This window comes from Dromiciops gliroides, chromosome 3 (assembly GCF_019393635.1).
Source record: "Dromiciops gliroides isolate mDroGli1 chromosome 3, mDroGli1.pri, whole genome shotgun sequence".
Lineage (NCBI taxonomy): Eukaryota > Metazoa > Chordata > Mammalia > Microbiotheria > Microbiotheriidae > Dromiciops > Dromiciops gliroides.
In genome coordinates, this window is record NC_057863.1 from 400,132,244 (window position 1) to 400,145,589 (window position 13,346).

Genomic DNA, 13,346 nt, shown 5'->3' on the forward strand with positions numbered 1-13,346 from the left:
GGGGTCCTAGAAGAGTAGTGATACCCTTTATAGAAACACAGAAGTCAGGAGGAAGGGAGGTTTAAGGGGGAGGATAAGAGTTCTGTTCTAGGAATATTGAATTTGAGTGGCCTATGGGACATTTGGATAGAGATGTCAAGCATATCATTATAGATATGAGGCTAGAACTCAGGAGACATTTGAGTGCTGGATATAGAGATTTTGGAATCGGCTGCATAGAGATGATATTTCAACCCACAGGAATTGGGGAGATCACCAAGAAAAAGTATAAAGAGAGATGATGAGAGTACTAAGGACAATGCCCTGGGAAATAACCATACATAGGAAGTGGAGTATGGATGATGATTCTGAAAAGGGGCCTAAGAAGGATCCAGGCTGATAGAAAAAAAAATCAAGCAAAAGAAATGGCATGAAAACATGGAAAGAGGTACTATTCAGAAGGAGGGAGCTGGGGTGGTCAATAGGGTTAAATGCTGAAGGAAGGTAAAGGATGAAGACTGAGAAAGGGCCATTGAATTTAGAAATTAAGAAATAGTTGGAGAAAGCCATTTCACTTGGGTAGTGGGGATAGATGCCAGATTACAAGGGATTGAGAAGTGGTATGATGTAGAAAGTAGAAACAAAGAGTTTTTCCTCAGGAATTTGACTTTGAAATGGTGGAGAAATACAGAACAATAATATGAGGAAATGGTAGGGTCAAATGAAAAAAATTTTTAAATGTATTTATTTTAACACTCAGTTTTTAAAATTTTGGGTGCCAAACTCTCTCTCTCTCTTCCCTACCTCCCAAGAAGGCAAGCAATATCATATCAATTATCCACGTGAAATCATGTAAGGCATATTAGACATATTACAAAAAGCGAGAAAAATAAAGTGAAAAAGGATGATTTAATCTACATTCAGAGTTCATCAGTTCTCACTATGTATGTGAATAGAATTTTTCATCACGAGTCTTTTGGAATTGTCTTGGATCATTGTATTGATTAGAGTAACTAAATCTGTCACAGTGGATCATCAGTATAATGTTACTACTAATGTGTAAGATGTTCTGGTTCTGCTTACTTCACTTTGCATCAGTTCACTTAAGTCTTCTTGTGTTTTTCTGAAGCCATCCTGCTCATCATTTCTTATAGCACAATAGAATTCCATCACAATCATATGCCACAACTTATTTAGTCATTCCTCAATTGATGGGATCCCTTCAATTTTCAATTTAATGATGATGGAGATCTGGGCATGTTTGAAGATGGAATGTAAGTCTCCAATAAGGAAAGACTGAAAGTTAGTCAGAGTGTAGTAATGATGGAAGGGTGGAAATTCCTGGAAGATATAAGAGGAAATGCGATCAAATATATAAGTAGAGAGGTTGGACTTGGCAATGAGGAAGGGCACTTCACCTTCCAAGATTGGAGCAAAGAGTAAGAGTATTTGAGATCTGAAATGAAGCCCTCTGATGATAGGGAGGGGAAAGGTAATAGAGTCAGTACTTAGGAAAAGAAGAGAAGGTTTGGAATAGATGCTTTAGGAGGAAAGAGTCAAAGTTTTGGCAGGCAACAGTGAGGGTTCAGTGAGATTGGATAACATAATTTGTGGTAGACTTTGTTAGCATAGTTGTGTGACTTCTTCCAACCTCATTCAATAGTGGATGAACAAGGTGGGAGTAATCCAGGGTTGTGGACTGAAGTAGGTAAGCAATTATATAACAATGGGGTAAGGTATGAAGGGTTGAGAGCAGTATAAGGTTTTATTGATTAACTAATTAGTTGAGATTTTGAGGATCAGAATAGAGGGATCCTGGGCCAGGGTTATCAACTCAAACTGTTTAGGGCACTAAGATATGGATTGGGAAATAGACTTCGAGGTAGATCTATTCCTTTTCATGCTTTCTTTCAAGGGGAAGGTAATTTTTTTGAACCATTCTGGATACAGCAAACACACTGAACCTTATTTTCACTGTACTTCTTCCCTCAACATTATGGAACCTTTTTGCTAGTGAACCTGATAGGAAGGTACCAAGACCAAGAAGCCCTTTGAGTTTGCTCTCTGCTGTTAGAAAGTCTGGGTCAGCCCTTGGAGAAATTGTGAAATTGCAGGTTTGTTTTCCAACTATCTACTTGCAATTCTTTGATTGTCCTTTCCAACTGGGCTCATAAAATTTCATCGAAAGGATCTGAGAGGTCATCTATTTGATTTCCCACCTGATGTGTGAATTCCTCCTTTGTTGTTTCTACTAGAACACCTCCAGTGAGGAGACTTATTGCCTTCTAGAGCCTTCATGCTGTCTGTTCTGTTGTGTGGCCCCTGGCCTACCCCCTGTATAAAAGTTCCTTCTCTCTGTTATACATGCCCACTTCCTCTACAACATAAAATCTCTTATTCCTTCAGAGCCATGTTGCCAAGGTCCCCTAGAGGTATCAAAAACAGACCTGTGGGGACAGCTAGGTGGCGCAGTGGATAAAGCACCAGCCCTGGATTCAGGAGTACCCGAGTTCAAATCTGTCCTCAGACACTTGACACTTACTAGCTGTGTGACCCTGGGCAAATCACTTAACCCCCATTGGCCCCCCCCCCCCCCGCCCCAGCAAACCACCCCCCCCCAAACTTAGACTTGTAACACATTAATTCACACTAAAATATAAATGGTTGATGGATTACCTCACAGGTCACTTACTGCAGTCTTTCAAGGCTCCTCTTAAATTGTGGTGCCAAGAACTGGGCACGATACTCCAGATGTGACCTGATTGTTAGAATCATAAAGCCATAAAATACAGTATGACTCTCACAATACTCTCTACATGAACATGCCTCAGTCCTCTCCCTGCCCTTAGCTTCCCTTCTCTGTGTTCTTAGATGTCCAGTATCCTCCTCTCTCCACTCCTTTCAAAACTTGTCTCTTAGAAAAGAATCTGATATTAGTCATTTACTTCACAGTGTGAAAGTCAGTCCTTACTTTTGTTCTCTAAGGAATAATTGCTTTTCCCCCTTTTACCTGGAGAGATCATCTATAATCTATTTCCATTTATGCAGTCAAATGCTTTGTTAGCTAATAAAGGAATTTGGGGGAAGAATAGTTTAGGAATGAAAGAGTGGCAGACCTGCCATATCCAGAAGGATGTGGGCTCCCCAATGGTGGAACTCTTCTTTTGGCTAGGGATGAAGATCCATGACTTTCCAATTTGCTCCTTGGAGGCCATGTAGACCACGAGGTCTACTACACAGTTGCTGTAACTGTACTCATTGTCATACCAGGAAATGAGCTTCACAAAATGGTCATTGAGGGCAATGCCAGTGCCAGCATCAAAGGTAGAAGAGTGGGCATTGCTGTTAAAGTCACAGGATACAACCTGGTCCTCTGTGTGGCCCAAGATGCCCTTCAAAGTTTCCTCTGATCCTTGCTTCACCACTTTCTTGATATCATCATATTTAACAGGTTTCTCCAGGCAGCAGGTCAGATCCACAACAGACACATTGGGAGTAGGAACACGGAAAGCCATGCCTGTGAGATTCCCATTCAATTCAGGTATGACCTTGCTTACAGCCTTAGCAGCACCAGTGGAAGCAGGGATGATGTTCTGGGCAGCACCAGACCCATCACACCATAGCTTGCCAGAGGGGCCATCTACTGTCTTCTGGGTAGCAGTAATGGCATGGGCTATAGTCACGAGTCCTTCCACGATGCCAAAGTTGTCATGAATGACCTTGGCCAAGGGGCCCAAGCAGTTGGTAGTTTAGGTTGCTTTACTGACAATCTTAAGGGAATTATCATATTTCTCATGGTTCACTCCCATCACGAACATTGGGGCATCAGCAGAAAGGGCAGAAATAATGACCTACTTGTCTCCACCCTTCAAGTGAGTCTTAGCCTTTTCCATGGTGGTAAAGACACCAGTGGATTCTACAGCATACTCAGCTCCAGCATCTCCTCACTTAATATTGGTGGGGTTCCACTCCTGGAAGATGATAATGGCTTCTCCACTGATTACCAGCTTTCCATTCCCAGCCTTGACAGTGCCCTTGAACTTGCCATGGGTGAAATCATATTGAAACATATAAATGATGTAGTTGAGGTCAATGAAGGGGTCATTGATGGCCACAATGTCTACTCTGTTGGAGGTCAATGCAGCCCTAGTCACCACCCGTCCAATATAGCCAAATCCATTGACTCTTACCTTCACTACCTTGTTTCAGGGATGCGACTGAAGCTTGGGAGAGGAGCTAAGATCCAGGCTGACTTTTACATATATTTGAGAGGCAGGTTGTTGTAGTGAAGTCAGAGCACCTGGATTTGAATCCTGACTCTGCTACTTACTCTACTTCCATTTCTTTGGGAAATTCAAAATGGGAGTCTCTTTGGCCATCATTTTTCTTATTTTTCAAATGAGAGGCCTATGGTCCTTTCCCATTCTAAATCTCCATTACCATTTAGGAATGAAATGTGTACTTGGTTTTTGTTTGTTTTTGTTGTTAACTCTGTGTACTTTGACTATAGCAGAAATCATTAGAAACCTGTCTGTTATTGAAGGAGAAATGGATCTAGCCCCCAGTGTCTTCTGGAAACATAACTTGAGTCACCTGCTTTCTTTCTGCAGCAGCTTTCTAAGGGGGCCCATCACATTCCAAAGGGGGGCCTGACATCTGCATGCAGTCTGGAAAGCATCAGGAATACTCAGGGAAAAAAAATACAAGTTTGACTTTTGAAGTTAATTTCAGGTCAGTGTCTCATATTTCTCTGATGAAGCTAAGCTGCCTTGGAGTTCTGTTTCTACCCCAAGAAGTTCAGCATTCGATTCCAAGACACAATTCAATATTATAATGAGCTTCAATTCTAGATATTATTAAGAGGAATAGAGAATTCTGTAAGAACTTTTAAAGGCTTGGTCACTTTCAAACATTTGCTGAAGCGTTTCCATCTTTACAATTGCCCTCTTTTTATAGATTGTTTCAGTTGCTTTCATTTCCATTTGATATTTGGGATTGTAGATTTAAAATTGGAAGAGACCTTAGAGATAGTCTAGTAATAAGTACTTTACAAATATTAACTCATTTGATCCTTACAGCAACCCTGGAAGGTAGGTGTTATTATTGTCCCTATTTTTATAATTGAGGAAACCGAAGTTAAATGACTTACCTAAGATAACACAGCTAGTAAATGCGGAAATCAGATTTGAACTCAGGTCTTCTTGACTCCAGGCCCAGCACTCTGTGCACTATAACACCACCTAACAGCCAGTCCACCCCCTTCATCTTATAGGAGGAAAGTTATTAAGTACCTTTTTTGGCAAGTAGCAGCATTGTGTACGGGATAGAGAACTGGTCACAAAGTCAGAAAGAGCTGAGTTCAAATTTTGCCTCTAACACATATTGGTTTTGTGACCCTGGGCAAGTCACTAAACTTTTCTGTGCCCTAGGGAACACTCAAATACAGTAAGTTGTAGAAGAGGGCTAACCTCCATTGGTAGAGGGAATTTTCTCACCTGGAGTTCCTTTTACCAGTGCACTTGCCCAAATGTATGACACATTGTATTGACACTGGAAATATAAAAACAAAAAACCAACCAGTCCCTGCCCTCCAGGAACTTATATTCAACATTCACTCACACACTTTGTCTGAGATTGTATTCAAAATATGTTTATGTTTAAGATAAGTGTCTAAAGTATATCAGAGTTCAACAATTTCTTTGTGATTGACTATATTATGTTGCCATAAAGGAAAATAGAATGAATCAATAAGTTAATTTGTAACAAGGATTTGGAGCTTGCTTAGAATACTTCTGATTGCATTCTCCATGTAGAGAGGCTTATCTATTTCTGAGAGAGTTTCTGGGGCAGCTGGATGGCAGAGTGGATAGAATGTTGCACTGAGTTCAAATCTAGACTCAGACACTTCTTAGTTATGTGACCTCTAGGAATAACATTTCAGATTCAGATCAATGGTAGCTGAGACATGAATTCCTCTAACAGTAATGACATATTTGGACATGAACTTAGTGGGGCCAATGCTAGGAACTGAGGTAATTCTGAACTCCTTCTCAGAGAACAAGATGTACATATAGGCAAATCATATACATCCAAGGTGTTAATGCAATGTTTGTACTTCTATTCTTGCTATATCTTAGAAGTAAAGAGCTTTTTGTCAAAGGTAATTGATTCTAAGCAGTTAAATAGAGCCAGAATACTAATAACTTGTACATAGACATGGAGTGAACACTCAATGTGGGGCTTGAACTGAAGTATTAGAGGAGAGAACCCCCAGGACCCCTCAGGATACATATAGATGGTTAAAGGGGCATCTGTAGCCTGCCTGGCTCTGGGAACATGAGCCAGAGCATACTTGCTACAAATCAATCAACAGTTCTGTATTAAAAGTGCTGATTGAGAGACAGCTAGGTGGCACAGTGGATAGAACTCTGGCCCTGGATTCAGGAGGACCTGAGTTCAAATCCGGCCATAGACACTTAACACTTACTAGCTGTGTGACCTTGGGCAAGTCACTTAACCCCAATTGCCTCACCAAAAAATTAAAAAAATTTTTTTAAAGTGCTGATTATTTTTTTTTTCTTTTTTTTTTTCTGATTATTTTTATGAGACAATAAACAAAGAAAAAGGCCTGCCTCAGTCCCTGGAGCTTCTGACGTCTATTTGGATAGGCACTGTTGTCTTCCTCTACTTTCTCCTTCCTGACTTTTCCCTAGAAAGGATTTGTAACTCACACACACCCCCCAACTGAAAACAATTTAGGGGCAAGACTCTACAGGGACCATTTAAATGTTATCAGGGTCCAAAGCCTTAAGTAAAAGGACAAGATTTTAATTGTAAAATTTCAAATATCAGCAGGGAGGTAAGGATTTGGGAGAGACATCAGAAATTGCATCTCATAGGCAGGTGACTGCTCTTGTAAGGCTGTGCTACTCTTATCTATAATCTTTGTAAGATACTTCAACCATAGAAATCTCAGTGAACTAGACTGGAAAGTGATTAGAATGATTTTTAAAGATTCTTGATTTCTTTTTGAATTGGGAACTTTTCCTCATGCTACTCTTTTAGAACTTTGTGATGGCAAGTGAAATATATGAGATGCGGCTATAAAATAACGGGCCCATTATTCTAAGAAACATGATAGAACTTAGATCTTGTCAGGGTCCTGTGAATACTACCTTATGAGGTCCCCTTCCCTGACACAAACATGCCCAAGAGAAAAAAAGGAAGGGACTCAGAAGGTTTTGTTCAAGATGAAGAGTGATCCAGTAGAAAGAACACTGGGTTTAGAATTAGAGGATATGACTCTTTGCACATGATATGATGGTATACTTAGAGAATCCTAAAGAAACAACTAAAAACTACTTGAAACAATTGCCAACTTTAGCAAAGTTGCAGGATATAAAATAAACCCACATTAGTCATCAGCATTTCTATATAAGACCAACCAAGTCTAGCAGCAAGAGATAGAGAAATCCCACTTAAAATAACTGTAGACAATATAAAATACTTGGGAATCTACTTGCCAAGACAAACCCAGGAACTATATGAACACAATTACAAAAAACTTTTTGCACAAATAAAATCAGATCTAAACAAATGGAAAAATATTAATTGATCATGGGTAGGCTGTGCTAATATAATAAAAATGAAAATTCTACCCAAATTAATTTACATATTCAGTGTCATAACAATCAAACTACCAAAAAAGTATTTCATAGAGCTAGAAAAAACAATGGCAAAATTCACATGGAAGAATATCAAGGGAATTAATGAAAAAAATGCAAAGGAAGGTGGCCTAGCTGTACCAGATTTAAAACTATATTATAAAGCAGCAATCATCAAAACTATTCTGTACTGGCTAAGAAATAGAAAGGAGGCTCAGTGGAATAGGTTAGGCACACAAAACACAGCAGTAAATGAATATAGCCATCTCCTATTTAATAAACCCAAAGACTCTAGCCTCGAGGATAAAAACTCACTATTTGACAAAAACTGCTGGGAAAATTGGAAAATAGTATGGCAAAAACTAGGCATAGACCAACATCTTACACCATACACCAAAGTAAAGTCAAAATGGGTACAAGACCTAGACATAAAGGGAGATACCATAGGTAAATTAGAAAAGGAAGGAATAGTTTACTTGTCAGAACTGTGTAAAGGGGAAGAATTTATGACCAAAGATGAGCTAGAGAACATTATGAAATGCAGAGTGGATTACTTTGACTACATTAAATTAAAAAGTTTTGTTATGAAAGGCTTTGAATAGCAAAAAGAGCATTTTATATTTGCTCCTGGAAGCAATAGGAAGCCATTGAGTAAGAGGGTGGCATGGGTAGACCTGCATTTTAGGAAAATCACTTTAGTGGTTGAATAGAGGATGGATTAGAATAGGGAGAGACTGAGGCAGGCAGACTTACCAGCAGGCAATTGCAGTAATCAATGTGTGAAATGATGAGGGCTTACATTTGAGAGGTGGCAGTGTCATAAGAGATAAGGGGGTGTATTTGAGAGATGTTGCAAACATGAAATCAGTAGGCCTTTGCAGCAGCTTGGATGAGGGGGAGGAGGGTAAGAGACAGTGAGGAATCCAGAATGTGGCAGGAATTTTGCTGCCCTAGCCCATGCAGCCTGACCCCAACTCCTCTCAAGGCCATGTTGACTACTCCACAAACTATCCAGGTTGAGGGGCTTCTATTTGTTGGGTTAGAGGAATGGTTTTCTCCCACGTAAGTCTCCTTTTGACAGATCTCCCTTTAGCCCTGATAACTTTCTCTGGGGCAATCTTTCTCAGAAGGGCATGCCCCAACTTCCTGCTAAACTGGGAGCTGGATGATTTCCCATACTTCTCAAATTGCTTAGTTTCTGTCTATTTAGCCTGCCTTATTCCTAGGAAAACTTTCCGTCAAGTGTTACCAGAAACTTCATGACCTCAAGACTTTTCCCCTACACTGGTGGGCTTTCTTCCCCAGATGGTGGCTGCCTATATTACTGTGCCTTCCACATCAGAAGCACTGCTCTAAGAGAGACAATTAAAACAGTTTTCTGGCTAGTTTCCCCTCTACAAATCCTTGTCTTCCTGACTATATCTTCCTATGGTCCCTACACCAGACTCACTGGTATTGCTAGATTAGATTAAGAGTGCAGCACCATCACACTTCCAGCTAATGCTCTGAGAACTGTAATCAAACCAAATATAACTTTTGGAAAGGGCATGCCAGTGGAATACCTTATGTCTCCATTTAACATCACTATTGAATGACCTAGACCAAAACACCTTTCTCTGGCCCAAATTCCCCTATGTGTTCTCTCTTCCTATTAGTATGAGAGTTTCTTGACAGCTTCTCTTTTGTATTTGTATCCCAAGTGTTTAGCATAGCACTTGGTAAATAGTAAGTCAATACATACTTTTGTTCAACAGTTCAAACCAGAAGTACAGGCCCTGTTGACCATGCAACTGTCACATCTTAAAGGATTTCAGTGTCTGTCTGACCCTTAGCTGCATGAGCTTGGGGGTCTTCTAACATCTCAGAATCACTATAATGTTTTCTTCTTGAGTCTTCTTTTTCTTGTCCTCTAAGTGATACTTTAACACTTAAAACCAATTAATTTGCAAGCAAAGACATCACCCTCCTGATGATATGTCTTCTTCAAGAATGAAGGACCAACAACAATCTGTATGAGTAGTAGTAGCCCCCCTGGGGACCTGACTGATTGGGCAATGCTGCTATTTCCTTCTCCTCCTTCTTTTCAAAAAAATGGGACAATTAACTTTTTTTTGTCTCATGCAGTTTTTGTTTTATTTTGTTTTGTTTTTGGTGAGGAAATTGGGGTTAAGTGACTTGCCTAGGGTCACACAGCTAGTAAGTGTCAAGTGTCTGAGGCTGGATTTGAACTCAGGTCCTCCTGAATCCAGGGCTGGTGCTCTATCCACTGCACCACCTAGCTGTCCCTCATGTAGTTTTTATTTACGATTTCTTGAAATATAGCTCTGGAAAACCAGACTTTGATAAAGCTCATTCAGATTCAAATGGAGCTACTTGACTATACTTTAAAACCCAAATCACTCTGGCTCTCACTGATTGGCCAATAATAGTTCCTGGCCTAAGCCTCACTTATTCATTGGATTTTGAAGGCTCAGAGTGAGTGTAAATAACAATGATTTCTGTTCTGGTCTGAAACTCTGAGGATCTTACCCTCTCAAATTGATTCTCTTTTTTTTTTCCTTTTTCTTTTTTTCTCCCTATGGCAATGAGGGTTAAATGACTTGCCCAGGGCCACACAGCTAGTAAGTATCAAGTATCTGAGGCCACATTTGAACTCAGGTCCTCCTGAACCCTGGGCCAGTGCTTTATTCACTGTGCCACCTAGCTGCCCCAGATTGATTCTTTTGTGAAGGAAAATTAGGCCATCTTTTGCCTCCGTTCTAGCTTTTACTTACTGATGGGGTGTTACCTCAGACAAACTGATTCCTGGAAAAGGCCTTAGCTTAAAAAGGGCAAGGTCTCTCCTTGCATACTGGGTCATCAGAAGTTGTCTTCCCTATGTCTTGCCAATGGACTCTGATGACTCTGGAGGAGAGTGCAGCTGATGACTTTGTGCAGCTCTGCCTCACTTAAATTCAATTTACTTGCAAGTAAAGACACCCTCCTGATGTCATTGGTCTTTTTCAAGAATGAAAAAAATGAACAATAACAACAACAAACAAATAAACAATAACATATCAGTTAAGGCCAGAAATCTTTAGGTCTGGAATTTACTGTTAGGTGGTCCTTTAAATTCTTATTTAAGTTCTTTTAAACATTCTCATCAACACCACCTCATTCCAATCTCAGATAACTGTCTGTTGGCAGAATTAAAGACATCCAAGTTCACTTTTCTTGTTGGAAGGTAAGATTGACAGTAGCAGTTATTCTATATCTAAGGAGGATACTCTGACATTGTCAGAAACCTGGTCTTATTCTTTTTTTTTCTTTCAACAAACATTTATTTTATTTTCCATTTACATGTAAGGGTAATTTTCAACATTCATTTCCATAAGATTTAGAGTTCCAAATTTTTCTCCCTCCCTTTCCTCCCCGCTCCACAAGATTGCAATCAGGTTATATATGTACAATTCACAAGTGTTCTTTTTATCAGTTCCTTGGGTTTGTCTTGGATCATTGTACTGCTGAGAGTAATTAAGTCATTCACAATTACTTACTGAACAATACTGCTGTCACTATTCACAATGTCCTCTCAGCTCTGCTCACTTCAGTATACATCTATGTTCATTAGTCTTTCAAGGTTTTTCGGGGATCATCCTCTTTGTCATTTCCTGTAGCACAAGACCATTCCACTACAATCATATAACACAGCTTTTTCCATCATTCCTCAATTGATGGACATTCCCTTGATTCTCAATTCTTAGCCTCCACCAAGAGTTGCTATAAATATTTTTTTGTACAATTTCCCCCCTTTTCTCTTTTTCATGATTACTATTGTTAACTGTTTCCCTTCCATCCTATTCCCTTCCCCATGATATTTATTCTATTATCCATCTTCTTTTATCCAATCACTCTTCAAAAGGGATTTGCTTCTGTCTGTCCCCTCCCCCACTCTGCCCTTCCTTCTTTTGCCCCTTTCTTTTTATCCCCTTCCCCATCTATTTTCCTGCAGGGTTAGAGAGATTACTCCACCCAATTGAGTGTGTATATTATTCCCTCCCCGAGCCAATTCTAATGAGATTGAGGTCTTTGAGCCAATTTTGATGAGTGTTAGGCTCATTTACTGCCCAGATTAAATAGATTACTCCACCCAGTTGGGTGTGTCTGTTTGTCCCTCCTTGAGGCAGCTCTGATGAGTTTAAGGTCTTTGAGCCTTTTCTGATGAGTGTAAAATTCATTTACTGCCCTGCTCCTCCCCCATCTCTTCCCCCACTCCATAAGCCTTTTCCTGTTTGCTTCTGCCCTTCCCCCTCCCCCAATGAATTCCCTTCACCTCTCAGTTTAACCCTAAAGATGTTATCATCTAGGGGCAGCTAGATGGCACAGTGGATAAAGCACTGGCCCTGGATTCAGGAGTACCTGAGTTCAAATCCGGCCTCAGATACTTGACACTTACTAGCTGTGTGACCCTGGGCAAGTCACTTAACCCCAACTGCCTCACCAAAAAAAAATGTTATCATCTAGCTAAGTGGAACAGTGGACAAATCATCACCCCTGGACCCAGGGGGATCCCAGCCAAAACCTGGCCTCAGACACAAGACAGCCGCCCACTGTACGACCCCAGGTATGTCCCCCAGCTCCAATTTTTTAAAATAGTTCTCTAGGGTCTTGTATTTGAAAGTCAAATTTGCCATTCAGTTCAGGTCTTTTCATCACAAATATCTGAAAGTCTTCTTTTTCATTAAAGTCCCATTTTTTCTGCTGAAAGATAATGCTGAGTTTTGCTGGGTAGGTGATTCTTGGTTGTAATCCCATTTCTTTTGCCCTTTGGAATATCATATTCCATGTCCTCAGGTCCTTTAATGTAGAAGCTGCTAGATCTTGTGCTATCCTGACTGGGGCTCCACAGTATTCTTTCTTTTTGGCAGCTTGCAATATTTTCTCCTTGACCTGAGAGCTCTGGAATTTGGCTATATTATTCCTAGGAGTTTTCTTTTAGGGATCTCTTTCTGGAGGTGATCAGTGGATTCTTTCAATTTCTATTTTAGCTGCTTCTTCTAGAATTTCAGGGCAATTTTCCCTGAGAATATCTTGGAAGATGGTGTCTAAGCTCTTTCCTTGATCATGGTTTTCAGGTAGACCAATAATTTTCAAATTATCTCTCCTGGACCTATTTTCCAGGTTGGCAGTTTTTCCTAGAAGATATTTCACATTGCCCTCTATTTTTTTATTCATTTGGATTTGCTTTATTGTGTCTTGGTTTCTCATAGAGTCACTGGCTTCCATTTGTTCAATCCTAATTCTTAGGCAATTATTTTCATCAGAGAGCTTTTGTACCTCCTTTTCCATTGGGTCAATTTGACTTTTCAAGCTGTTGACTTTTTTCTCATGTCTTTCCTGCATCACCCTCATTTCTCTTTCCATTTTTTCCTCTACCTCTCTAATTTTATCTTCAAAGTCCTTTTTGAGCACCTCTGTGGCCTGAGACCAATTTGTATTTTTCTTGGAAGCTTTAGATATAGGGGCCCTGATGTTGACATCTTCCTCTGAGGGTGCCCCTTGGTCTTCCTTGTTACTGAAGAAACTTTCTATGGTCCTCACCTTTCTCTGTGGGCTCATCTTGCCTTTCTTTTACTAGACTTTTAGCTCCTTAAAGTGGGGCACTGTTTCCAGGCTGCAGTATCTCAAGCTTAAGAAGTCCCAGGTGGTATGATTTAAGGAGAA

The 13,346-nt window shown here is 40.1% G+C and overlaps 1 pseudogene; it reads right to left on the reverse strand.

The window, feature by feature from the left end:
• Positions 1–13,346, reverse strand: part of LOC122747677 — an 83,739-nt pseudogene that overhangs the window by 68,389 nt on the left and 2,004 nt on the right.